A 26995-nucleotide genomic window follows, 5' to 3' on the forward strand; every position below is an offset into this window, starting at 1 on the left:
TAAAACAAACTCTACCTCAGTAAACACATTTCTCCACAAACCCCAATATGGGAAGCAGACCTTTCAGTCAATTCAAATGACCTTTCAGTCAATTTCAAATGACCTTTCGACCAATTCAAATGGATTATGATCTCATAACGCCAGTGGGTTGCTATATCTTTGATAGTGTCCTCATGTAAGAACATTCTGGCATTTAGAAAGCATCCCTAATATACTTCATATGAATGTTGGTTGGCTTGAGAGACAGTGACTGGTACAAGCAGTCATTCAGCATTGGAACCACCATGACTACTAGTAGCCCTTGTTAGACACCCTCCATGAATTTAATTTCTATTTAAATCTATCTAAAGTGAATAACCATCACAACTTCTATGAATTGTGTGTTGTACAAAGCATTTCTTTGATCATCATAGGATTCATGACAAATACCTTTCATTGCGTGGCCCAGATTTCCAGTAAAGTGAAAGGGAAGGGAAACTTTCCCATCCTACAATGGAGTCGTGTGTTCCAGTTCTGCACCCCCCCTCCCCATGCTATGGACCATCAGGGAGCAGGGACCTATATTTTTTGAAACACTGGAAACCAGAATGCCAATAAATCAACAGACAACGGGAAGTCCATATATGAAATCCCCATTTCAGCTATGGGTGACCTAAGGCCAGACACTCTGTGTTAAAACTCCTTTACAGTGTCATTTTGAGGATAAAATGGGATGACGCCATGTATATTACCCTGAACTCTGCAGAGGAATAGAGGGATACAATAGTAATAAATAAAAACCAAAGAATAATGAGGGCTTATCCTCATAATGCAATTAATAACAGTGGCTCATTTGACCATCACCAGAATTTGTAGATCTCTAAACGCAGACGTATACAAAATGTGACTATCCCAGAAATTTAACATTAATGGACACTTTGACTGGAAAATTGTAAGAATGGACAATAGCCAAACAAAAAGATGAATGGTTTGACCTTTTTTTCATATGTGGACACACACAAAAACCCATTGTTATTCACCAGCAACCCATAGCAGACTGTGGACAGACTCGTTTGTTAAATCTCTCTTCAGAATGGACTAGTTCCTGCTATTCACACATGCTCTGTATATCAATCAGGGGAGGTGGAAGGGAAGAGAACTTATAAAAAAATGAACAGTTAAAAAAGAGAGAGAAGCAGTGGTGTCCATTGACACACACACCCCTGCTTTTCAATCTTTCCCCGGAACTCCTTGCAGATACTATTCAAATTCATATTCGTGGTTGCTGGAGGATATTTATCCATAAATAGGGGGTTCTTATTGCAGTGTTTACTTCTTTGTGGTGCCTTGTATTTATTTATATGTGAACAAAACAGCAGAGAGTACCCCTTTCTAATGCCAAGGACTTTTGTGTTCACTTCAGAAGAGAAAGTTCTGTATTTACAAAGTGAAGGATGAAGTCCAGCTTCTACCACATCAGGGGAGAAAGTAAAATCTTATAAATAAGCTAAAGCAGTGGTGGAGAATGGATGGGTGGCCTTCTAAGCCCACCTCCTGCCCCAGTTGCTGAGAACTAATGGTATTCCATTGCCTCAGCAGGAATGCAGAATGGATTTCTGGGTTTCTTAGAATTGTTTGTAATGTTTCCCTTACTCAGAGTAGGTCCCTTAATTCCAATGGGTCTACTCTGAGTAGGAGCTAATTCTGTTTGGAAGGGAATAATTAATGAGCTAACTCAGGCATAGGCAAACTTGGCCCTTGGGATGTTTTTGGGACAACTCCCATCATCGCTGATCACTGGTCCTGTTTGCTAGGGATGATGGTAGTTGTAGTCCCAAAACAGCTGGAGGGCCAAGTTTGCCTATGCCTGGTTTATCCAATTATTTCCATGGTGCCCTGGGAAGAGATAAAGGTAAAAAGGTGTGCTTTTGAACTGTTAGGTTGGCAGGAGGGGAAGAGATAATAACTGATCAGAGTAGTATATGTCTGTATTATGGGCTGACGAGGCAATGCCATAGCTCAGTTGTAGAGTATCTGTTTTGCATGCATAAGGTCCCAGGTTCAATCCCTGTCATCTCCAGGCGGCTCTGGGAGAGAATTCTGCCTCAAACTCTTGAGTGCTGCTGTCAGTCAATGTAAAAATACCGATCTAGATTGACCAGTGGTCTGGCTCAGTAAAAGGCAGCATCCTATGTACCTGCTACATATTTGAATACCTGAAGAAGGCTCATTTTTGCAGCTAATTGCCTGGCTACAGAATCACAGGATTCACAGTCTCATTCCTAAAGACTCTTGTTACAGAGAGAAGGATATGAAAGTAGAGAGGAAACATTCTCAGAGCGAAGGACCACAGATTTCGTAGGCTGAAGAAGACCCAGGAAGTGCAACAAACAGGGAATGAGATTATGTACAACAAGGCCATCAAACATGGAAAGGGTGTTAAGCATCCTGCTGACAAGCTGAATATAAAAGTGTTAATTCAACTTTCCCAGCACAGTGGAGGAAGACTTCACCCCCTCCTTGTTTATTTCTCACAAAGTAGCTGTTTGTAGAAGCGCTTCTTAAGTGGTCGTAAGTAAGTTTTTGGCACCTCTGAGGAAACCAATATGTTATGGAATAGAGTTCACACACCTCTCACAACTCCTCTTCTGGCTGAATACAATTATTTCCTTATTTAAACCAAGTGTATTAAAGAATGGAGCAATGGAGCATCTCTGACTACATCCTCACCATGCATTTAAAGTGCATGGCTTCCCCCCACAGAATCCTCAGAATACTCTCCCCAGGGAGGTTCGCCTGGAACCTTCATCATACACCTTTAGGCACCAGGCAAAAACGTTCCTCTTTAACCAGGCCTTTGGTTGATTGTCATTCAATGGTCTTTAAAAATGTGGGAGGGTTGGGGGGGTATTTGGTTGTTCCTCTTTTTATTTTTATTTTGATTATGTATTCTGTGTTCTTATATTGTAATTTTATCTTGTGAACTGCCCTGAGTCCTCCAGGTATAGGCCGGTATATTAATTTCATCATCATCACCACCACCACCACCATCATCATCTATGGTTCCCAGGCCTCTTGAGGGGAAGCTAAATGGCTAGGAACGTGGTGATGTCTGCCTGAGATCTTGGTCTTCAGAATAGATAATACCAAGAGATAAGCCAATGATCTGATTCCCTGGAAAGCAGCTCACACAGTCCTTATTTGCAGCAGAGATTGCTTGCTGGTAATGGATCTCTAGGGGTAGGACTTTAAAACAAATAAATGAAGTATATACCACATTCCTCTACTGAATCTTTATTAGCCAACTCAAAACTCGTTTAGCTTTGTGCATAGGTATATCAAGGTGTTTTGCCTGAAAAGAAGCCCTCAAGTTCATTTTTAGATTTCACTGCAGATAGACTGAGTGACAGTTTCAGGATGTGTGAACCCATTTGACAAGTTTCACTGTAAAGCGATGGAAGGCTGAATCTGTTAATTGTGACTTTTCTCAGGTTCTAATTTTTCTAATCACATATTCTTAACTCTTAAATTCAGTTTCTTCATCAGTTTATTTAAAAAATAAATAAGCAGTATTAAAATCCCTGTGTATTTCTGCTAGTGTGCACATTATTGTGTGCAACTTTGCCTAACATATATCTTTTTGTGAGCAGTTTCCACTGGTATATTACAAGTTTGCATGTTATTTTCACTAACAGATATGTTCTTGTTCAAACTTCCCCCCCCCCATAAAAAATATACCTATGGTTTTGTATGCATTTTTGTTGTTGTTGAATTGCTTCATATTGGTTCGTGTGAATTTCAAAGTTCCATTTCATTTCATATATTGGTTCAGGAAGTACAAATTAGGTAGGTTTGCATTACAAATTTCTCCCCCATGCAAAATTGGGACTCTTTGGGTTTACCCTTGAAATTCTCCAGACTTCCTCTTCTTCTTTAACAACGATTTCCACTTGAAAGTTTACTTTAGCTGACATTTTGATGGCAACCTTAAACTAATATGCAATGTTCATCCTGGCATTAGTGAAGGCTGGTAAGCTGGGACGAGCCATAACACAATGAAGCCAAGAGCTTAATTTCCTCCTTATCTAAGCAATACAGCAAGCCAGGCACAGATTTTAGGGAAAGTAATGGAGAGCCTCTTGCAGGTGCATGGAAACACTAAGTGCTAGTATGCCATCTGCACCTGGCTAATTACAGAGATCACTGGGGAAATCCAAAAGCATTTTTTTCACCCTGATCCCAGAATGAGCAGGTTTCAACTTCTCAAGCACCAGAAAAGGATTGTAGTTAATGGTCCATGTAAAGCATCAAGGCTGGGATCTTCCCAAATCTGGTGTCTGCTGGCAATGCAACAGCCCAAACATCTGCATGCCAAAGACGTACAGATGTTTGTTCACTGGGGCCTCGGAACAACTTGGTAAATGATTGCTAGATGTGGGGGGGCTCGATGGAAAGAAAACGCTTTTGTAACAATAAAATGGGAGAGAGATGTCTTACAATTAGGGAAGGGAGAGCAATGGTTATATGGATTGGGGGATTAGAATCTGCACTAGTTAAGTTTGGGGAAAGCCACAATAAATATTTTCCTTTCATTTAAATGGTGAGTTATTTTACAAAATAGGGAAGAAGCACATACATGGGGAATGGGGGTAAAGATCAGCATTTGGGAAAGGAGGAGCAGAGATCAACGTGAGGAAGCAGTGGGTGTGAAGATCAACACTGGTAAAGTCACAGCTTCTCCTTCTCCACCTTCTCTACTGGCCATCCCTCTCCAGCCTCACTGAAAAGAAGGCAGAGTTCTTCTTTCACAGAGGCCTCATGTAGAAAAGGAGGCCAAAGCCAAACCAGAACCAGAGGCCAAAGAGGCAGAGGGGCGACAACGGGCAGCAGCTGGAGGAAGCGTTAAGGGGAAGTGGCACCTATGGGGGTTAGATCAGCTGCCTTGCAGTCACCTCAAGTGGCCTAGTGGTTGAGTATGTTCTGCCTTTAGGTTGTGAGGTAGGTTTTATCTCCTCACAGAAAAAAGAAAGGGAGGAGGATTTCTCTGGGAAACGAAGCTCCTGAGAATGTTTGGAGATGGGTTCCTGAGCCAGCTTATCAAAAAATACACCTCCCCCCCTTCATAGTTTAGAGTCACCAGAGGCGGATGTACTATGAAACCAAGGAATCTTAAACTACAGGGCACCTAATCCCAGAGGGGCACCAGGGGCATTAGTCCACATTGCCTAATTTTTTTTTGGGGGGGGGGGTCCAGTAGACTCAATTTGAGCCACACAACTCGGAAACTATAAGGCATAGGACATTTTTATTCACATCAGTGACTTCGACATGTGAGATAATCCAGTACAACAATTTTAATCAAAATCTGAGATGCAGTCATTATTTTCTTTAAAGAATTGTGGTGATCCGTCGTGGAATAACCCAACTGAAGAAGATAACAGTGGTTACCTGGACCTGGTTGCTGGTTGTGAAGGGGCCCCCATAACAGTTTAAGCTTCTGGGCCTCAAACATGTAGGTCCACCACTGAAGGTCATCCAGATCTTGGGCTCCCCAGGTTGATGAGCCCCATCTGCCCCTCACGTCCCTTTGCAGCATGTGCAGAAACCACCTTCTTGACCATTGGACCCACTATTGGTGTCATCTGCTCAATCCACCAGAGCCTGTCTTCCCATGCCGAGGGTTTGAGACTCATCAGGACGGCTACCCTCACCTAGTTTAATGGCCAGTTGAAGCCATTCCCAAGGGGTGGCTGCTGTCATTGACAGCTTCTAGAAGCCACAGGTGAGAGTTGAGTGCAGGGTGGGGACCAAACGTGTACAAACTACTCCAGAAGGAGCACAGTATGTCCCCCACCAGAAGTACTACCCCTGCCCTAATTCCCCCTACACCCCATTGCTGGATCCAGGAACCCAGAAATTACAAGAGCCACAGGCCATCATGCAAACTGATCATCCCCATCCAAACACAGAACAATCCTTGGGGGATGCCAGGTTGTGCCTAAATATCATGGAAACAGACATTGCAAAGAAGAGTGATGTATTTGTGGTCTTGCTATGTATTTTAAATGGGGAATAATTGACCTCTCCCCTCCAACTTCAGTGTTTTAATCCTGGCTCAGGACTTCCTTAAGGGAGGGTTAATCAGTGAGAACACCTGCTTTCTACACAGGTTCAGTTCCTGGCCTCTCTGGATCAGCTATCAGGTGATAGGAATGACGCCTTTCTCTTCTAGTAACCTTGATGAGCATGTGCCAGTCAGAGTAATTTATGCTGGACAAATAGTCTTGTATAAAGTGCCTTCCCATACTTTCCACCCTTTAGGACAAGAGGCAGGAACTGAGTTGTGATGAATGTGGGGGCACCTAAACTTTTCCTCCGCTATTGTAAAACACAGCAGATTCCTATGTCTGTTTTCTAGTCCGTCTTCTCAGACCCAGACACACAGCCCGAACAGAAATCAGATCAGGCAGAGATTTAAGAGAGTAATACATGAAACCCAATCAAATCATTGCAGGAGGTAAGACCCAGGGGGATTGCCTGAGAGTTGCTCTCACTTCTCATTGACTTAGCTCGTCCGCAAACAAAATAAATATGGAATTGTGTTTGCTTTGGCAGCATACAGGTGAAATGTGTATTGACAAGTGAAGCTTAATTTAGAGGGATGAGATTCTGACTCAACCACCTCTAGCGAGCGCTCACTCTTTCCAGTCATGCAACTACTTTAAAAGGTGGGGAGGGAAGAGCCCAGCTTCCTTTGTTCATTTCTGAGGCCTAACTTTTGATGAAAACAAGCAGTCCCTGAATTCAGCCAGTTGGAAGGGGTGGAAGCTGAGAGGGGAAGTTTCATAAGGAGTGCATCTTGTGTGTGTGTGTGTGTGTGTGTGTGTGTGTGTGTGTAGCTTTTTACACAGACAAGTCGAGCATTAACAATTTTATAAGTAATAATCAAGGAACAGCACTATTGACTCCATAAACTTTCTGTTGTGTTATAAGCAGCTGTTGTGTATAACATGTTTCCTACCGGTTGTCTTTTCCTCTGGCCAAGTCTTTCAGAATTCACCATGTGTCTGTGGTGTCCTTGTTGTTGCCGTTGGGTCTCATTTCTATCTTAGAAATCCATACCACTGGATAACAAAACCATCTTATTTGTTTTCATTTCTCATTACTACAACTTGATTAGGCAGTTTTCCATGTAGTGCTATGTGCCAAACCATATTTGGAAGGAAGGACGACATTTTTTGCGACGATTCAACCTGGATACAGAGCAAGGGTTGGATCCTGAGAACCGAGATTGACATAGGGCAGATAGAAGCTACCCCCTTTTCTGTCGTGCAGTTCCTCTGAACCACCAAAGAGGGTTTTTGGTGATTCAAGGGGCCCTCTTGAATAGCACAGGGATGAGGAGCAGGAATCCACAGCGGGAAAAGTGAGTTACCCCAAATAAGGCAACCTGCTTGACTCTTCCTGCACATTAGCCTACAGTAGGTTTGGAGAGCCTTTCTCAGCCCAAGGGCCACACTCCCTAGTGGATGACGTTCTAGGAGCCACATTCCAATGGATAGTGGAATTACCAATGTAACTCTCATCATTGTACAGTAGACTGCAGTCCAGCCAAACAGTAGCTAGAGGTTTCTACACTTATATCTCTTCATCCAGGCAAGCAATTCCACATTCAAACCATACTAAAACAATGGAGAACAGTTACTGAAGCCCATGGTTTGGGGAAGAAGCATGGGCTCAGCAGGAGTCCAAGGGGCCAGTGGCGTCGCAAGGTGGGGTCGGTGTACCCCGGATTCCATGTCTGGGGGGGTGACAAGAAGGGACCCTGTGGGGTGCTTGCCCTGCCGCCCCAGCCTGGGTGCAGCAGCATGAGCAGCCATCGCGCCGCTACAGCTGCATGTGGAGGATCATTCGTGGCTGCAGCTGCAAGCAGAGGATCCTGCCACCATCCATACAGCTCTTGGGCGGTGCGGGAAGCAAACCGCTACACACAACGCATGTGCGGTGTCACACACATGTGCTATGCATAGCAACACCACACATGTGCTGTACATAGTGGTTTGCCACTGAAGCACCGTATGGACAGCAGTGGGATCCCTCCGCCACTGGCAGGAGCTGCTTACGGCGAGCCGGGGGCCCCCCTCCCAGTCTCCCCAGCTTGCTGTAAGCGGCAAAGCAGGAACTGCTTACGGTAAGCCGGGGGGCCAACTCCCAGCCTCCCTCCCTCCCTGGCTCGCAGTAAGCAGCTCCTGCTTTGCCGCTTTACAGCAAGCCAGGGGGGGAGGGAGGGGGACAGATGGGAGCCATGGCTTCTGAGAGGATGAGCTGCGCAGCTTTGCCAGTGCTCCGGCAAAGCGGCATAGCTCCCCCCTTCCCCTGATGGCTTGGGGTACTTGGGAGTCGTGGGGGTGCAGAGGCGTAGGAAGTGGGCGGACCACCCCATGTGTCATCGCTTAGGGGGGTGACATTCAGTGCCTACCCACAACTCCCAAGCCTACCCCAAGCTGACCATGAGGGGGGTGACAAAATTTTTTTTGCACATGGTACCACCTGGGCTTGCTACGCCTCTGCAAGGGGTCAGATGTAAAGGGTGGGGAGCACATCTCCTGGGTAGGGTTACCAGACGTCCCCGGATTTGCAAATATGTCCCCAGACAAATTGTGTCCCCGGATTTTATTAAATGTCCCTGGGAAACGTGGCAGTGGCAGTGGCAGTCTCAGCAGCCTGGAGCCAGACTTCATTGAAAAAAATCTGGTAGCCATAGGCTAACTGGATGCAGGAGAGGAGTTTAAGTGGGGAGGGAAAGAAAAACATTGAAGGGACGAGATACACATGTGAGGGGAAGGAGGTGGCTAACTGGATGCAGAAGAGGGGATCCTTTCTCCTCCGCTTGCTGTGAGGGCTAGGAATTTCCCTGCTCTTTGTTGCGCTTGTCTGCCACTAGTCCCTTGCTCAGCGCATCTGCTTACTACGTGGTGACGCCCGGCACTGAGCAACAGAAGGTGAAAGGATCGTGTCCACCTGCTAATTCCTTCCTAGCCGTGTCACCTCTCAGCAAGCAGATGCACTGAGCAAGGGGACCGATGGCAGGGAAATCCGCTGTGTTTGGGGTATGTGCTGGGTGTTCGTCTTGTTTTGTTGGCGCTCGGTTGTGGGTCCATGTTGTGTGCCTGTGTTCGCTGAAGGAAAGGGGAGAGCTCCATTCGCACTTACAGCCCATTATTCCGCGCGGCTTTTCAGCCGATTCGCCATACCTTGCTTTCAACACGTCCTATGTGTGTTTGCACAGAAGCTTTTAGAGAGGAGCAGCGCGCTGCGCTTGGCATCCCAATGCTCATGCTCATCCCTCCCCTTTATGCCCCTTTCCTCTTTGGGGCACACCAGCCATGCCTGGATTCTTTCGGACACTCCTGCACATTTCTTCCACAGGAATTAATACATTGCATGGCAGGGTTTTATTGTTGTTTTTAAATTAACCAAAGCTCAGTTTTAAGGCAAACTTTGATCTGTGGTGTTCAATTTTTGTTTATTTATTTTTAATATTTTTTTCTCTCTTTTCAAAAATATATATCATTTTTTATTTTTTATTAAAAGTGTTTTATTAAAAGTGTATTTTTAATTTTTTAAAAAATCTGTTAACTCTACATCCTGGGCCCAGGCTTACAGCATTCAGAAGGGTCCCCTGACCCTTGGTAGGGCTTGGGAGTAGGGGTGCTATAGAGAGTTTCTTTGTGGGGAATGTCCTTCCTCACAGTGCCAGTTTTCTGTGATATGGTATGCAGGGTCTGGTGAAAGAGAATATTGATTAAATAGGGGCACCCCAAATTTGGGATCTTCTCCCTTCTCATGTACAAACAGCACCAACACTGATTGTGTTTCTTTGCCAGATAGGACAGTGGCTATTTATCCAAGCATTTGGCTAAGTGGTGTTCCTCAGTTTTTTGACGTTGTTTGTGTGTACATTGTTGTTTCTAGTTAAGTTGCTTTTAATTGAAATATTGTTTTATTGCTTTTTAATACTGTGTCTTACTCTGAAATTGTTTGAGAAATTAAGAGCAGGTTATACATAATTTAATTTAATAAATATAAATAGAATAACTATGTTCTGCTTTCAGAATACAACTCATAGAGTTGGATAGAATATGCACACAGTCTCTAATGTGGGTTTTGAAACTGCTTTCCCATCTCACAACATGGCAACAACTACGCGTCACATGATAAGAATTTTGATTATGCCCTGAGGTAAAAATAGGAAGGGTGGTCACTTTTCATTAACACTCCCAGTCTTGAGGAAAGGAATCCCACCTCAACCATTTTCCAGGAGACTGGATAACGTTTACATTATGTAAATCAAACAAATTTTGCTATGTGTTGGTGTCAGTAAGGCCATGTAAAGTAAATTCAGAGTGAAGGATAGTCTTCCTGCATGATATCGCCCTCAATTTGAATTGGTGCAGCTTGCTGTACCAATAGTCACTTTAGCCAAATGTTAATCTTTTCTCTCCTGGCCACTCTTCTTCCAAAACTTGTAGCTTAAACCTACTGCGAACTAAGGAGTGCTAGGCAGCACCATGAAGGTAACACCACACAAATAAACATCTGGGGCAGAATGAAGTATAGTTCCTGGCGCCTGCCTTTCCTTCATGATTCCTTCCCAAGAAAATGAGCATATGGGCCACTATCTCTCCAGGACTTATTTTGCTCATTGCCGAAATCCAGCTACCTGTGGGAAGGAACACAGCAGCTGTTTCCTATTACACTGCACTGCAGTTTAGAGCAGGAAATGAAAAACACTCTCTCTGGAGCACTCTAAAGTGGTTCCTGTGGCCCACTAGTGGCTCTTTAAAATGAAAGCTTAGTGTCTGAAGAATCTGAACTTATGATGAAATTCTTGAGAACGTTTCAGAAACTGTGTTTGACTTCCATCTCTAGAGAGGAGGAGGTGGCGGCAGCAGTGGCAGCTTGGCTGATATTCCAAAATGTGGAAAAACTAAGAACCCTTCCATTTTCTGAGTCAAAATGCTAACCCTGAAATCATGTAAGAGTTCAACTTGGGTATGTTGATAGTTTTCGAAAGCAGGTGACCGCAGGTGTGTGGATGTATGTGTGTGTGTGTGTGTGAGAGAGAGAGAGAGAGAGAGAGAGAGAGAGAGAGAGAGAAGAGACAGAGAGACTTTTCCATTGCTTCTAATATGGTAAAGGTAAAGGGACCCCTGACCATTAGGTCCAGTCGCGGATGACTCTGGGGTTGCGGTGCTCATCTTGCTTTATTGGCCGAGGGAGCCAGCATACAGCTTCCGGGTCATGTGGCCAGCATGACTAAGCCACTTCTGGCGAACCAGAGCAGCACATGGAAACATTGTTTACCTTCCCGCTGGAGCGGTACCTATTTATCTACTTGCACTTTGAGGTGCTTTTGAACTGCTAGGTTGCCAGGAGCAGGGATATGGTAATTAATGGTTAATGCATATTTTCATGCTGGCCTGTTATTCAATGCCTCTTCTTTTAGGAACATAGGAAACTGCCTGAAAGAATTGGTCCATCTAACTTAGTCTTACAGACAAAAACTGGTAGCAACACTCCAGGGTTTCATGCAGAGAAAACTTCCCAGCTGGACCTTGAGGAGGTTGAGGGTCAAACCTGGGATGTTTTGCATGCAAAGCAGATTCTCCACCACTGAGCCATACCACCTAAAGAGCACATAAATAATGTCAGATAGTGTGGTAAGTATGAACAAGCTGGTACTGAGTATTCTATATAGCTTTCGGACCATCTTCAAACAACACGATGTGTTTCAGGCACACACTTCTACTGAAACCCCTTACATCAAATTAGAGCCCATTTCTTCCCGCAGAAGCACTTCTGTTAAAAGGAGAACAGTTCATTGGCACTGGCCCCTTGCGTAACTAGGTCTGGGTTAAGAATGCTTGCCTGTGCACACCTCACTGGTGCAGGGCAATATCATTATGATTTTCACAGCTGTACATCAGATAACTGACACGAAGAACTGGTTTGTACTTCATTCGGGATCAGCTCCTCTTCATCATGAATCGTGAAGCATTGCATTTGATCAGAAAAGCAAAACTGCTGGGCATTTCAGGGACTGATCAGAGAGCACATCATTGGCGCACTCAATGGGACAAAGTCCGAGATCATGAATTCAATTTTGCACAATTACCAGCACTTGGACACTGACAGTGAAGGAAGCTAGCGTATAATAATCAAGCACATAGGCAAGTGACGATTTAGGAACATTTAATGGAACTATGATTTGAGGACTGGCAAGGAGGTTCAATTTGTCATTTGGAGTTCATTAATTATCACTTGTCCCGGAGACAAAGGAAAAAGGTCTGCACTCATAATCTTATTTCCCTGCAAATGCATGGAGCAAACACTTGCCTTATTACAGCTACTGTGATGGGAAAGTATGGTAAATAAGTCTACTAGGGATGGAGGCCTTTGTTCAGGTTGCATTTTAAAACAAACTAACCTAATTTGTCCAAAAGTTATATGTGTATATAAAGCCCATAACATGTTGGAACCAGTTTACCTATGACATTGGCTTACCCTACTTAACCCCTTCAGTCAGTGGAATTGGCACAACTGCTGGTGCCACACAGCACCCATTCTTCATTTGCAAAAACTCAATCATTTAGTGTGGCAGCATCTACTTTGGAACTCCCTGTCTGTTGTATCAAGCAGGCACCTTCCAGGTATTCTTTTCGGCGCCTGCTATAATAATTCTAGTTTTTACAAACCTACCCAGGTGCTTAGAAAGTTGAAGTATCATTAAATCTGTTTCAGTATTTTAACGCTTGTGTATTTTAAAGTACTGGTGTAAATTTCTCTTGGTTTTATTGTTTTGTCTTCTTGTAAACAGCTTTGAGGGTTTCGTTTTCTTTTTCTTTTCTTTTTTTGCAGTCAAGCAGTGTATAAATTTAATGAAATAAATAAATAAGGCCCTCAAAGCAATATGGACAGAGTTAGAACGCAGACAGTGCTGGATGGGCCAATGGTTTCACTCTGTATATTGCAGCTTCCTAGGCCCCTTTGTTAGTTCTGTAGTGGTGCTGGTGAGCAGTGCTCACCCCCAGATTTACTATAGCATAGAAGAGCAGCATGATAAACAGCTGCAGGAAAATTTAGACAAATAGAATATATGCAAGCTGATTAGAATGATTGATGGCCGGCACATTCTATTTTATTCACACGTCTCCTTGTAAATCCCTGTTTGTTTCACAGCCAAGCAAAAAAGGCTGCCAAGAATTCATGGAGATTTCTCCTGGGCATTCTTGTTTCCAATACAGAGAAAGAAGACCTTAGAGTCTGGGGGCAGGAGACCTTGGTTTAACCTTGTGTGCTGGAGGCAAGCCCTTGATCTCTCTTCACTGTTCTTGTTCCAACTGCCTAATTGCATCTTCCCAATTTTCTCTACTCTAGAGTGAGGGACGTTTGCTTGCTCATTGCCAACTCCTCCATCAAAGACTATCCCAAGCATGAATTCCCGCTTACTGATATCTGGCTACAGAAAGCAGTTGCCATTTTGACACTGGAGTTAATTCAAGGAACATTTGTTATTTATTTTTTATAACAGTCCATAAAACCACCTAGGTCAACTCTTGGGGGTAGGGGAAGGAAGACATTAATGTTACAGAGAATTCTTTATTTTGGATGTGACTAAGCTAGGACCTCCCTTCAATTTCTCTTTTACCAGTGTCCATGAATAAAAATACAACCCCATTTTTTTTGTATTGCCGTAATATTTTATTTTATTGCAAGCAGCCCAGCACTGTACCTAGGGTTATCCCATTTTATCATTACTACAAACATAAAATGATGGATTAGTTTGAGAATATGGAGGTGTACTCACATTACATTCAGCAGGTGTACAAGCTGTGGACCTGTGTATACAACAGCTTGACTGTACACTCATACATTATTCACATGTAATGCTCAATGCATGTAGAGTCTGTGTAGTTGAGGCACCTGAATCAACAACTGCATACTCTTTCACACAAATACTTGCGCACATGTAGCTATAGATAGTACTTGTGTTCAGTATAACATGGGAACAAACCTTATGATTGGCTCAGATAAGCATGACTAAAGGAAGTGATCTGGGTTTTCAGATATGAAGAGACCTGAGCTGCACCTCGGGGGTTAATATGCTCAGGGGCTAGTATGAAACTTAGTTCTTCACAAGTTCTCACACTTTCAAAATGTTCTGACACAATACTCAGCATCAGAAAGCATTTAAAAACGTGTATTTTAAAAAAATACATATTTTGAGGGAAGCTACGTTTCAAAATATGATTTTGAAATTTATGATAAATGTGATTTTTGATTTTTGCTTTACATGGCAAATTAATTGATGGGGAAATGGAGCAAACTTATTGGGAAATGCACATTAGAGTGACTTGGCTCAGAAAGGGTTTTTTGGTTGTTGTTGTTTTTGCATTTCTAGCACAAAGTCAATTTCAGCAGGAGAAACCAAAATGCGAAAAGGCCTGCTTTGCAGCATCCAGTCGATCCATTCTAGAGGTGGCAATAAGCCAACAGAACCCTTTAAAACACAGTGAGAGGCACAGTGAGACTTAGCTTCAAATGAGTTTCCTGGGGCAGCTTCGTCAGGAAACATATTCTTTGAGCCATTAGCAAGAGCTCCACCCAGCCCAGAAATGCCTGCTGGCTGGCCAGCTCTATTGGCTAGCTTGGACCATCAATCAGTAAGCTTTGGAGGGTGGGCTCAACTTCCAAGATGCCTAGCAAGCTAGGCTGCACAAGGCAAGCAAATTAGGGGGAGCACACAAACTTTTAAAATTGATTTTTAATGACTTTGAAAACAGGACAAAATGCATCCCATTTGAAGTTCAAACAGGACAGGGCATGCTGTTGTTCAAAAATGGGACCATCCTGTTTTTTAAGGGATGGGCGGCAACCCAAGAGAGTTACAGTCCAACTTCCCATCCCTGTCCATTGCAGCATTTAGCAATAATAATGCTATTTATCACTGCCTCCCAGTCATCTAATACCTTTCTCATGCTGTTTTTGAGCACAGAATCCCCCTTGAAAGAGGGACTTGTTCACCCATTCTTTTTAAATGTACATGAATGATGCCATGTATATGGATGACACCATATAAACAAAGAAGTAAGCAAGCAATGAGCTAAATAATTTGGTTTATGCCACAGTAAGTGTGTTAGTTGTTGAGGAAGGATGCTCTGGTGCCTAAGAATGAAGCAGTTTAGGACATGTAAAGCTACAATGAGCTTTTGCTGCAAATGGTCACTACAACCAAAAAGAACAGTGAATTTTATGTAAGACCTAAAAGGCATAAAAAAGGATAAATCTCTCTGGAGCATTGCACCACATCATTGGTCTCGTCCTGTGAATGTCCTTTTGTTCACCTTCTGCCAGGCTAACTCCGTTTACATGCAGAAATATTTCTGGTCTGCAACATTTGTGCTAAGAACTGGAGGGTCTTTTAAGGACTATGAACTGTGACGCTCCAATAACAAGAGTCCTTTCCTGGCTCAGTGGCCCAGAACAAAGGTTGCAATGGATGGGGAAGGGGTAGAGTTGGGAGAAAGAGGGAAAGTTCTGAATTAACCTAGGAGGAGGATGTGCTCTGACAGTAGGAAGCAGCTACTCTCGTGCTTTGCTGCAGTGGTAGGAGAAGAAATACAGGCTGAAGGCACAGCACAGGGTAGACAATAGAATTTCTGCTGAAGAATGGAAGAACCAGGGTCATGGAATTCTATACATGATGCAGAGGATGCACGTAGAAGAGATGGTTGTACAGTGTGACTATGTAGATGGGGTTGAGCAGTTAATTCCATGCTATTTTGGTCTCACTGGTGCTGAATTATAGGTCTATACCATGCCATTCCACCCTACTCTATGCATTTTACTCCTGCCTTGCCGTGAGTGCTATCAACGTTTCCATGCAACTTTTGTGCAAAATACATATTTTTAGTGCACGACTTAGCTGTATGCAGTTTTCTGTGTGGCTTCACCATTGGCACATGCACCAATTTCAAACATCAACAATGCATGAGAAGTATACTTACATTTCCTCAGATGACTGAGAGGCTGTCACTGTAGAGCACTGTAGAGTGCATCCTACAATCCCTTGGCATCTTGCCCACCATCATCTTATACAAGCCTCCAAAAAAGCTAAATGCCTTAAAAAAATCAATTTAAGAATGGTCACCTGCACCTGTGTGCTACATAGAATTATTGTCCTCTTTTGGGCCTCTTTTGAAGCTCAGCAACATGCTGAAGTAATACCCCATACTGCCAAATTCTCATTGAGCCAAGATTTGCTCAATTGTGTTTGCTGCAGGGTGGTAGCTTGGGAACAAGGGAAATAGCAAGTCACATCTTTGTGTGTGTGTGTGTGTGTGTGTGTGTGTGTGTGTGTTTTCTGTGTGTTTTACACCTGATTTTGCTGAACGGCCAGGTAGTGTCAGCCAATTAATGTAACATCCTGTTAAAAGCATATTTGGGCACTCAACTCCATGCAATTCCAGTCATTCAAGGGGGAGAGTGGGGCCACACTCATTGGCCCCACCCACACTCAAGGGCCTGGACCTACCATTTCCATAAAGTCTGGAAAGTCTGAAGTGAGGAGGCTGTTCTCATTGCTAATGGAGATGATAAAAATACAAATACAATGCTGGAATGCAATGTGGTAGACAGAGCAGGCTTCCTGCTTCAGACATTCTGGGTCTTTGAATTATAAATAACAGAGCTCAGATTATACCTACTTCAATCAACTGTTGGAAAACCTTGTTGCATTTTTTGAAGCCATCAAGTTCATTTAACAGTAATGAATAAAAAATAGAACATGAATAAAAATAGACCAAGTTGTAATAAACTCATCTTGCCATTGCCTCTTATCTCTTATTCTTAATGAAAAATGTGAGTTTAGCCACTGAGCCAAGCTCCAACATTGTTTCTGACTGCTCCTTTATGGATGGGGTTGTGTGCATTCTCCATTTAGATGCCTACATAACCCTTACAGCAGTGACCTTATGAGAGGTTAGTTCTTTACACTACGCTTTCACCAAGTCATTCGTATAACGTAGTAAGAAAAAAACAGGGTCTTATAGGATCTCATTCCACATTAGGCAAAGTGAGTCAACTGCCTCAGTCAACTTCTAGGAGAGAGTTCCCTGGCTATTCCCACCTGTTGCAAGTCAGAGCTCTGTATTATACATGACCTGTATTAGCTTTTAGCGAAGTGCACAGCTCACCCCCTAATAATAATAATAATAATAATAATAATAATAATAATAATATGGCAGTTTAAAGGAGACCTGATCTGATGCCTTGGGGTGATCTCAGCTGACCCAAGCCCTGAATTCTCCCCACTTCTCCTCACCACCAAACTGCCTTCCCTTTTGACAGTCCTGGATCATTCTGGATGAACCTGATCTGATCCTGAGTGGTACAGGGCTTCTCTAACCGGATCTGGTTGAAGCCCAGGTTGACCCAAATTGGCCTAAGTCACTTTGGGATCTGGAACCCAGCTGGGTTTGGTGCACAGGCCCACTGGCTCCCTGAATTAAGCTAGCCTGCTGCCTCAGGTGCACTGGTGGATTCTCTTATGTCACTAGTACTGAAGGAAGACACTGCTGCCAATTCAGACAGCTTCTGTATGTCAAATAGGGAGGGAGAGGGAGCCATCTAGTCCCTCACCTCAAGGCGCAAAATGTCTTGGGCTAGCCCAGTGCATATACACATACACATTCCCCTTATGTTATCCAAGAGATATGCTTACCCACTAACCTCTTTAATCTGAGATTATCCCAGAGTGTTCTCCATTCACCATACAGTTGGATTTTGCAGACTTCAGAAAAAGAAAAGGTAGAAGAACCTTTCTTTTTTTCTTTTTTCTTTTGCTGCTCTCACTAATATTTTCATATATCTCTGTTAGCAGTAGCAGGTTTTACACAAAACTGTTACTAGCTGCGACAAAACAGTCTTAATAAGAGTTTCAGTGGCTCCTCGCCTATGATCTGATGCGTTACATATACTGTCACTCTTCAGCAAAACGCCTAGCACCTATATTAAGCTTTAAAAATACCAGTGTTTTTAAACAAAAACACCACTTTCAAATACTGTGCACAGATGACACATTGGAAATGAGATTTGCTTCCTACTGTGGAGAACTTCAGAGACAGGGAATGTTGCCAGACAGTTAAGGGCTTTTTCTGGGGTTTTTTAAAAAATCAATAATTTCATTGTTCTATTCTTTTTGGAAACCCCTTTTATAGTTTTTTTTCTTTTTCTTTCAATCAAGCAGTGTATAAATCTTAGGAAACAAATTACAAAATATAGTAATTGCTTGATTAAAGCAACCACAACAATTATTGGGGAAGGGCCATAAGCTCAGGAGTAGAGCATCTGCCTTGCATACAGAATATCTGATGCCCAGAGCAAAAACCCTGAGGAGCTGCTGGCAGCCAGTTGAATAACCTGGACTAATGGGCTGTCTAATGGTCACAGGAAGCTTCCTATGTTCCTATTACAGAAGCAGCAGCAGAAACAACAACCTGTTGCACTCCCAACATTTTAGACTACAGCTTCCATCAGCCCCAGCCAGCACAACCATTCTCGTTGCAGTTCAAAACATCTGGAGCATATCAGGTTGGCGAATGCTGCCTTTTGCAGAGGCATTGATTTGCTTAGAGCGCTGTGTATTTTACATGGCTGCCACCTTAGCAAGCTTTGCTCCCAAACACAAAAGCAGAGACTGAAGAGGTTTTCATCATCTAGTTGGCTGAAAGCCACTGAAACAGGGGAGTTTATCCTTCAGAGCGGTCCTTTTTCTTTATGTGAAAGGGATTATGCCTCTTGTGATTTGGTGCACTTTTAAAGTAGCCATGGCACCATAAATAATGCTTTAAGAGAGAGGAACGATTTAGGGGCTGAGCAGAAGGGCAATTTCAGAGAGCCTGGAAAGCACCTGAATTTTCGCAGAATCACTTAACCCTGACCCTTTTTCATGTGTCACAGCTACTAAAGTAGATGATTAATATTAGGAATATGATATCTTGGAAGAATGCCAGTTGAAGGAAAGGACTAAGTATTTGAATTAATTCTACCAGCCATCTCACTTTGGTACGTATTTAATTTGACTGCATATTAAGAAGATAGATATGTCTATTATTGGGCAAGAAAGGGGCTTTGCTTGAATAATAACATTACACCCCATTTAGAAATGATGTAGTTTGGAAAATATGGCATTTACTGAACCTAAATGTAATTTGAAAGTGGTTTTAATACTGCTGGTGAAACCTCCACCTTGACATACATTTTCTGTACATAGAAACGAAGAAGACTACAGCTGCATTTCTATGCACACTTATTACCTGGTAGCAAATTTAATTTAACTCCATGGGACGTCTGAGTAAACATGGCTGGGATCAGACTGGTCTGTGACTATGAAGAGCCATATGTGATGAAGAGCATGTTCCTGAGGTCCCAAGTAGGATCTCTGGCATTTCCTGTTAAAAATTTGTGGAGCACAAGGCTACCAACAACTGCTAGTCATGCTGGGTCTGTCCTACCTCCACTGTAAAAGACATTATTCTTCTGGATATCAGCTGTTAGGAATAACTAGTGAATGAACTGCTATTGCACTCAGGTCCTGCTGGCAGGCTTCCTATTGGCATCTGCCTGACCACAGGAAGCTGTTCTTACAATCTCAGGCAGCAATACCTAAGAACTTAACACAGCCCTGCTAGATCAGACCAACATCTGACTAGTCTAGCATCCTGCATCCCACACTGGCCACTCAGGTGCCTCCAAGAAACTAGCATGCAGGGCCTGAAGGCATTCAGCAGCATGCTATTTCACTTCCTCTTTGTTACTAATGGCCATTAAGGGATTTATCCTCTGTGGATTATTTTAATCCCTGCTTTTAAAGCCATCAAAGATGACCATCAATGCATTTTGTGCAGTGAATTAATTAGGTGCTGTGTGAAATTATATTGCATTTGACCCAAGTCAGTTTCACTGTGTGATCCCATCATTCTAGTATTATGAGGGAAGAATAACTTCTCCCCGGCGACTTTCTCAACACAATGGTTTTGTTTGTTTGTTTCAGTGATAAAACTATGAATAGGAAAAGAGATCACTAATGCATGAGAAAATGGCATGTCAACAGTACATTTACAATGGGCCGCTTATCTCATGAAGGATATCCATGAACGTGATGTGATGGTGTTTCATTTTCTTGCAATGATAGGATCTGCCTAGTAAAGCAAACTGCTGGGAACACGCTGATAAAATAGACCAACTAAATTCAGGCTTGCGAGAGGATAGTAGAAGGGAAGTCATATAATGCTGCCCAGAAGCTGATCAACAGAAAATCAGTCACTGGGACAAATGACCAAGTGGCATAAGGGGTACCTTCAGCAACTATCCCTTCATTCAAGAATGGATCCATTGATAAATGAACATATTGGCCTACACATAAAGCATACAGGAGGAGGTAGCAATAACTGCAGATGTTGGCTGATCTTGTTCATCCTGATGGTTCTGTTAAACTAAAAATGGCTTGGATTTAAAGGACATGCCCCCAAACCAGGCAAATGTCTAAATTTCTCCCTCCTCTTACCCTCCTAGTATTCCCAAGGAGGAAGTGTGTGTGTGCGTGTGCGTGCGCGTGTGTGCATAAATCAAAACACGTTAACAAACAGAGGAATGTAAGATTGTTCCTCCATCTTCACTCACATTCTGCTGTGTCAAGAGTGGGAAGACATTGGCTGTGGCACTTCAGATTTTTGCTCCTATTACCACTTTAGGAATGTGGCCTTATCTACCGTGATTCAAAGTTGGTCTTCAGCTACAAAGTGCTATGTTAGAAAGAGAAGCTGGTCCCATAGATATATATTCATTTATTAAATTTCTATACTACCCTTCCTCTGAGGACCCCAAGGCAGTTTACAAGATAAAAACACTAAAATACATAACATAGTTAAGAAACAAAAACAATACCCTGCCCCCAATTCAAGTACAGTAATACCTTGGGTTACAGACGCTTCAGGTTACAGACGCTGCTAACCCAGAAATAGTACCTTGGGTTAAGAACTTTACTTTAGGATGAGAACAGAAATTGTGCAGTGGCGGCATGGTGGCAGCGGGAGGCCCTATTAGCTAAAGTGGTACCTCAGGTTAAGAACAGTTTCAGGTTAAGAATGGACTTCCAGAATGAATTAAGTTCTTAACCTGAGGTACCACTGTACTTCTTACAACATAGTTTGCATGCATTGTACTTTATTTTTCTAACCTTGAAAAGTGAACCCAATGTACATTTGTGTTCCAGAATGTCTATTAAGTAGGGTCTGTTAAATTGTTATAGAATATACCAAGGGCATCTGAAAATCCCCTCCACTCTTTAACAGACACGTTAACAAATAGAGGAACTGCACCGTTAAAATTTCATACTAGATCCCATTTTATCAAAGCCACATTGTTCAGTAAGTTATACAGCTAAGATTCATTGGTTAAAAAGAATTTGATCCAATAACTAATTACATACCTTGCATACATTGCACTTTATATCTTCAACATAAATTTATGTTACCGGTGTGACTTACAATGTAGTACGAAACAATAAAAGTATTTTTAGAAGTAAAATAAAACATACAAAATAACAAACGGAAACATCACCGATCAATTCAAACAGATAGAGCACTTTAGATTTTACTAAGTTAAAAATCTTAATATTAGCTATTCTTAAAGGTCCAGCGAGGGAGAAATGTTTTTGCCTGGAGCTGAAATAATAGTGATGATGGCAACATAATACATTATTATTAGTAGTAGTAGTAGTAGTAGCAGTAGTAGTAGATAAGATGATGATGATAAAAATATAATAATAATAGTAGTAGTAGTAGTAGTATACTCCTGTGTGTGAAAGAATAGGAAATATGTCTTCCATTATGGTGCCAGCTGAGAGGTAAGCAAGCATCATCTAGAAACAATCAATGTCCTTTTATTTAAGAACTCCTTTTTGTATATAGATCTAATAATTCAATAATTTGTACCACAGTCAAGTAAATAATATACAATTCATCAAATAAAATGAAAGAAACTATGGTTTATTATTATTATTATTACATGCTAAGTGTTAAGGCATCAACTACCCAAGGCTATAATAGTTCGTTTCCAACAGTAGAACACACTGACTTGCTAGAAAATTTTGTCTTTACAATAGAAGTTGAGTGCCCTACATAGTTCATCTTTGAGTTGCCATTCTGCTGTTTGATGTGAAAAGGGTTGGCAGAGCCTGCTGACAGGTTCCCATGATATTTGGAGGTCTTTAGAAGAGGATGCATGTTAGGCATGTGGTCATTGCTGTAAAGTTTTAGAAGCTCTGATCTCTGCCAATTCAAAATTCCAAGTCTCTCATTACTTTACCACCAAATAAAGGTTAAAGCATCCCAGAGCACAAGTACTCTTTAATGAAGTAATTATGAAATTGGTATTACGTAATGAGGCAATATGTTCTAAGAATAAATATTTATGAAGCGGCTCTGAGAACAGACATTGCATTTGATTAAACTTCCACATCCCATATGTTCATTGCAACGTTCATTGTGGGTATCAAAATGAGAGGGCACTTTTGAGATGTAGTGGATAGTTTGCTGATTCAAGTTGCCATAAACTGGGCCTAATGAAGAGCAGTCAACATTTGACTGTTTTAATGTACCTACAGATAATCCAAGCTGCATAACATTTTATTATCTCCCCCCTCTTTTTTTGAATTCAGGCAAAAATGCCCCAACCTACGGCTGCAAAGGGGATGGAATCATGCGGCCAGTGGAGTCAATCACTCTAGGACATGCATGGGCTTTTTAAAGGTCCGGCACCCACTCAGGGTCTGTCTCTTTCTTCCAGCCTGACAGCCTGCCCACCTTCCCTTTTATTAGCCAATTGCCCATTTGACATCTAATGAAGATTTGTGTGTGTGTGTGTTCCATCACCTTTTTACCAGCTACTCCATATTGCTGTTGATTTGGCCTGGATGGGTTTCATTTGATGTAGGGGTAGGTAGCCCAGGCAGGGAGGTATATTATATTATAGACCTTGTAGGGAATCAGAGGCACTATTCAGATGAGGAGCAACGATCCTCATATTGCTACCTGGCTTGGGATGGGGGGTATATGTTTATGGGTGGTATTTTGGCTCCGGAACCTGATCAGCAGGGGCAGGGTGGACTAGCAGAATGCCCTTTGATATGGCACTAAGAATCCCAATACTGTTGAAGGGGCTTGAACATGGGTAGCATTGCTTAAGTGATAGGCTTTGGTGATTTTCTCTTCTACGTTTTCAGATCTGAGTTACCTGCAGGTAGGGATGGAAGAGCAATTCAATTCGGTATGCATTTAAGGCTGAATATATCAAATTTGCACGGTCTGTAACAATATGCAGGCTGAAACACAGCTATCCTTTGAAATCCGCACTTATCTGAATTTTTCAATGCAGCCCTCCAACCAATGTTTATAAACGTGTATATATTAACTGTACATAAAAATGAAGAAAAAAATGAAGTGAAAGCGATATACAAGAACACATCGTATTAGAGGAAATTGCTTGCAAAAATGTGTACATCAGTCAAAACTGCATATAAAAATGCATTAATTAGGGGAAAAATGCAAACTAAATGATGAATTTTGCTAATTGCTTCAAAATGTAGAAAACTGAATTTTGGAATGGAAAAATTCCAAAACTGAGAGATCAGATATTGGCAAGTCTGAAGTACAGTTTATTTGCTGCAGACCTTCTATATGTTGTGATCATTTAACCATAAACTTGTCCTGTGTCTTTATTCTGAGTTTTGGGGCAAGTAGATGCTAAGCATCATATTACCAGAGCTCATGGATTTGTATCAATTTGGATTTCTGGTCAATTTCAGTTTCCAGCTGAAATATTTTGGGATAATGTCTGCCTGCTCTGACAATAAAAGGCAATTTCATGTACCAGTTAGTAGGGATGTAAACCTGCACATTTTTTATTGTGATGCTAGGTATGGGATTTCTGAAGATGTGTTACATAACACATGGTTGGGTGATGTTGCACTAATTTAATGCAAAGTATCCTGCTAATAGCATTCTGCTTCCACTCATCCCTTCCCTTTCTTCCCTCTGACTGGTCTGTGAGCTCAGAGGAGCCATCTATACTGGAAGAGCCAAAGACAATGATTCTGTCATTGTTTTGTTTACCTCGTTTACTTTAGGGCACAGAGAGAAACAGACAATATATGATTTCTGAAACATTGCTTGGCTATTCCACCATTACTGTCTTATAGTTTGTCCCAATATTACAGAATCTTTGGTTCTGAATGTGTTTGACTTGAAATCTTAATTATATAGTCATCTCCAGCTCCATATATATTAAAGCTTTTCTGCAGAGCTAAAAAGCTGCTGATTTGACTGGCGTGATTTGCATGTCATTAGCAAGAGACCTGGTGCCCTCCAGTATCCACTAGCATTTCTGTGGGCTCTTGCCTCCCCTAGCAGTGGTTTTGTGTTTTGGCTTGTGGTATTGCTAAGATGGAAGAGGCAATAAATTACCCTTATTACCTTAATCATCACAAGATTGCTGAATAAGCTTCACTCCATCATACAGAAATCACATCCCAGCAGCTGCTACAGCTCTTTAAGATTAGCTGCTGTTTCCAAGCAGCAAGGATATGAGTCAATCAATATAAAAAGCATTACGATTGCACAGAGTACCACATGCAACAGACTCTTGCATATAGTTCAGGCTCTGATTGTATCTCTAGAGAGTTTACACATCTGATGTGAATTAATACAGTAATAGGATCCTTGGAGGCATTTTCATTGCAAATTGCAAATGCAAATCAGTGTGATAGGCCAGATTTTTCTTATACTTCCTCTTGAAATACATTTCTCGTACCAGTGTCTCACTCTCAATTTTGTAACAGGACTTGGAATTGTGCTCAAATGAATAGCGTTGTGGAGATGAAAACAGTTATGCTAAGTGCCTAACAAGGGGAAATGGCCAATCTGTTGCCCAAGGGATCAAATACAATAGGAACATCTACTAGTAAAGGCAGCTCATCCGGAGAATCATCATCTTGGCCAGCCTCTTCAAAATATGGAAACAAACTGGCAATTTCAGGGGCTGCAGTTTTCAATCTGACTGGCATCTCTTAATAATTCATTTTGGTGCATTGTGCTCACTGTAGGATATATCTGTCAGCAATTAAACTTGTTATTAATGGTAGTAGTACAGCTCAGTTAACCACGGGTCACCTTCACCCTAACCATATTAGTTCAGCAATATGGTACAAAGTCCAGCAAAGGGGCTCCCTGCTGGTAGGAAAATCATTTCTGCAGAAATGGTAACTCCAGCCAGTGTCAGCCCAAGATACTTTGTCACCTGGGGTAAACCACAAAATGCCTGACCCCTACCAGGCAAGAAAGGGTGAGTGGAGATGTGCACTGGGAACAAGGGTCCCAGTGCCCTCTGGAGTCTCCAGGGAGTGTTCTGCAACCATTGTCACTGTGACGGTAGGCGACACATTCCTTGGAGACCAGACCTGCTGCCCTTGTGGATTCTGCTGCCCAAGGTAGTCACCTTATCTTGCCTCATGCATGCACCGGCCCTGACTCCAGCCATTAAATATTCTTTTGAGATTGTTCCCGTTTGAAATATTATCTTTTTTATCTCTACTGCTATCATTAGAGAATATCAATAAGGGAAACCATTCTACTATCAGAAACGTCCTTTGGATATTTTTAATGCATTGTTAACAGTTTATATAGTGGGGGGGGGGGATATATTCTGATGGGCAATAGGCAGACTGAGTTTATCTTTGTGATGTAACAGGGTCAGGTGACTTGCTAACCTTTGCAACCCATGATTATGTTTCTATCCTTGCTCAGCAATATCCCATTTTCATAGGGCTTCTTCTCTAACCTAGTCAGGTAGTTCTTAATTCCTTCAAGAACATGTGTGAAGCTTCATCAGCAGGCTGTCAACTTAGCCCTAATATGGTGCCGTGCACTGGATCCATCACTTGTCTTCAGAAACACAAACAATCTGAGTGACTTATGCCATCCTCCAATTGGGTTTTATCCACTGTGAATGCTAAGTTGATTATCATCATGGGGCAGCTCAATGCTGAAGAACATTATCTGGGACTTTATCAGCCTTGGCAGCACCATCTCTATGACAGCTCTTTGGATCAAGAGACATCAAAAGAATACAAAAGGAAAGCCAGGCTTTTGAAATACTTTGCCACAAGGGTACTCCACCAGCATACTATCCAACTGTCAACAGAACTGATCATCACTTTTACATGGGTGTGAAATATGGACAGATCACTGCAGGCATATCAAGCAACTTGAAAGATTTCACATGTGCTATCTAGTAGGTCTTCTGGCAAGGTAGTGTCAGATTTTGCACTTGTTTAAAATAATAATAAAAAACAGACCAGCAAGGCATTTATCATTAAAGGCCAACTTTGGTGTGTGTGGGTGTGTGTTTAAAACTGACCTGCCCAATGCAAGACTTTCAGGCTACGCTTTCCACAGAGGGCTTGTCCTTCTGGTTGGCTGTCTCCATTTATCACTTGTTTGGTCACCCAGCATACTTGGTGTTGTCAAAGCAGCTTGGTCACTATTACCATGCATATATGCATCATAGCACCAGAAGCATGCTATGTATTGCACCAAACTCAAATATTATCCCTCCGTAGAAGACTTAGAGCTTCCCTTGACATTCCCCTTGTCTTTGTTTTTTTTTTATAAAATATTTATTGAGATTTTTTAGATATAAATGCAAAAAGAATAAACAATATAACATATATCTTAACATAGTTTCATAGCTTCTTTGGACTCCCTCACGTCTCCCGTTCTCACTTTCATCACTATGAAATTTTACCAGCAATTTATCACCTTGTTTACATTCTTATATCCCCAAAAATTTAAGTGTTTAAATATGATCTAGTGATTCTCCAAAAATTAATATTTTC

General features: G+C 42.1%; 1 long non-coding RNA gene across 1 annotated transcript in view; it reads left to right on the plus strand.

Moving 5' to 3' along the window:
- The window catches only part of LOC310837082, a 63077-nt gene extending 36628 nt beyond the window's left edge, over window positions 1–26449 (plus strand). Inside the window, exon 4 of the long non-coding RNA XR_014560417.1 lies at window positions 25943–26449. This is a non-coding gene — a long non-coding RNA (uncharacterized lncRNA). The remainder of the gene's footprint in view (window positions 1–25942) is intronic.
- The last annotated feature ends 546 nt before the right edge of the window (window positions 26450–26995 follow it).

Source organism: Podarcis gaigeae, assembly GCF_964106915.1.
Source record: "Podarcis gaigeae genome assembly, chromosome: Z".
Taxonomy (NCBI): Eukaryota; Metazoa; Chordata; class Lepidosauria; order Squamata; family Lacertidae; genus Podarcis; species Podarcis gaigeae.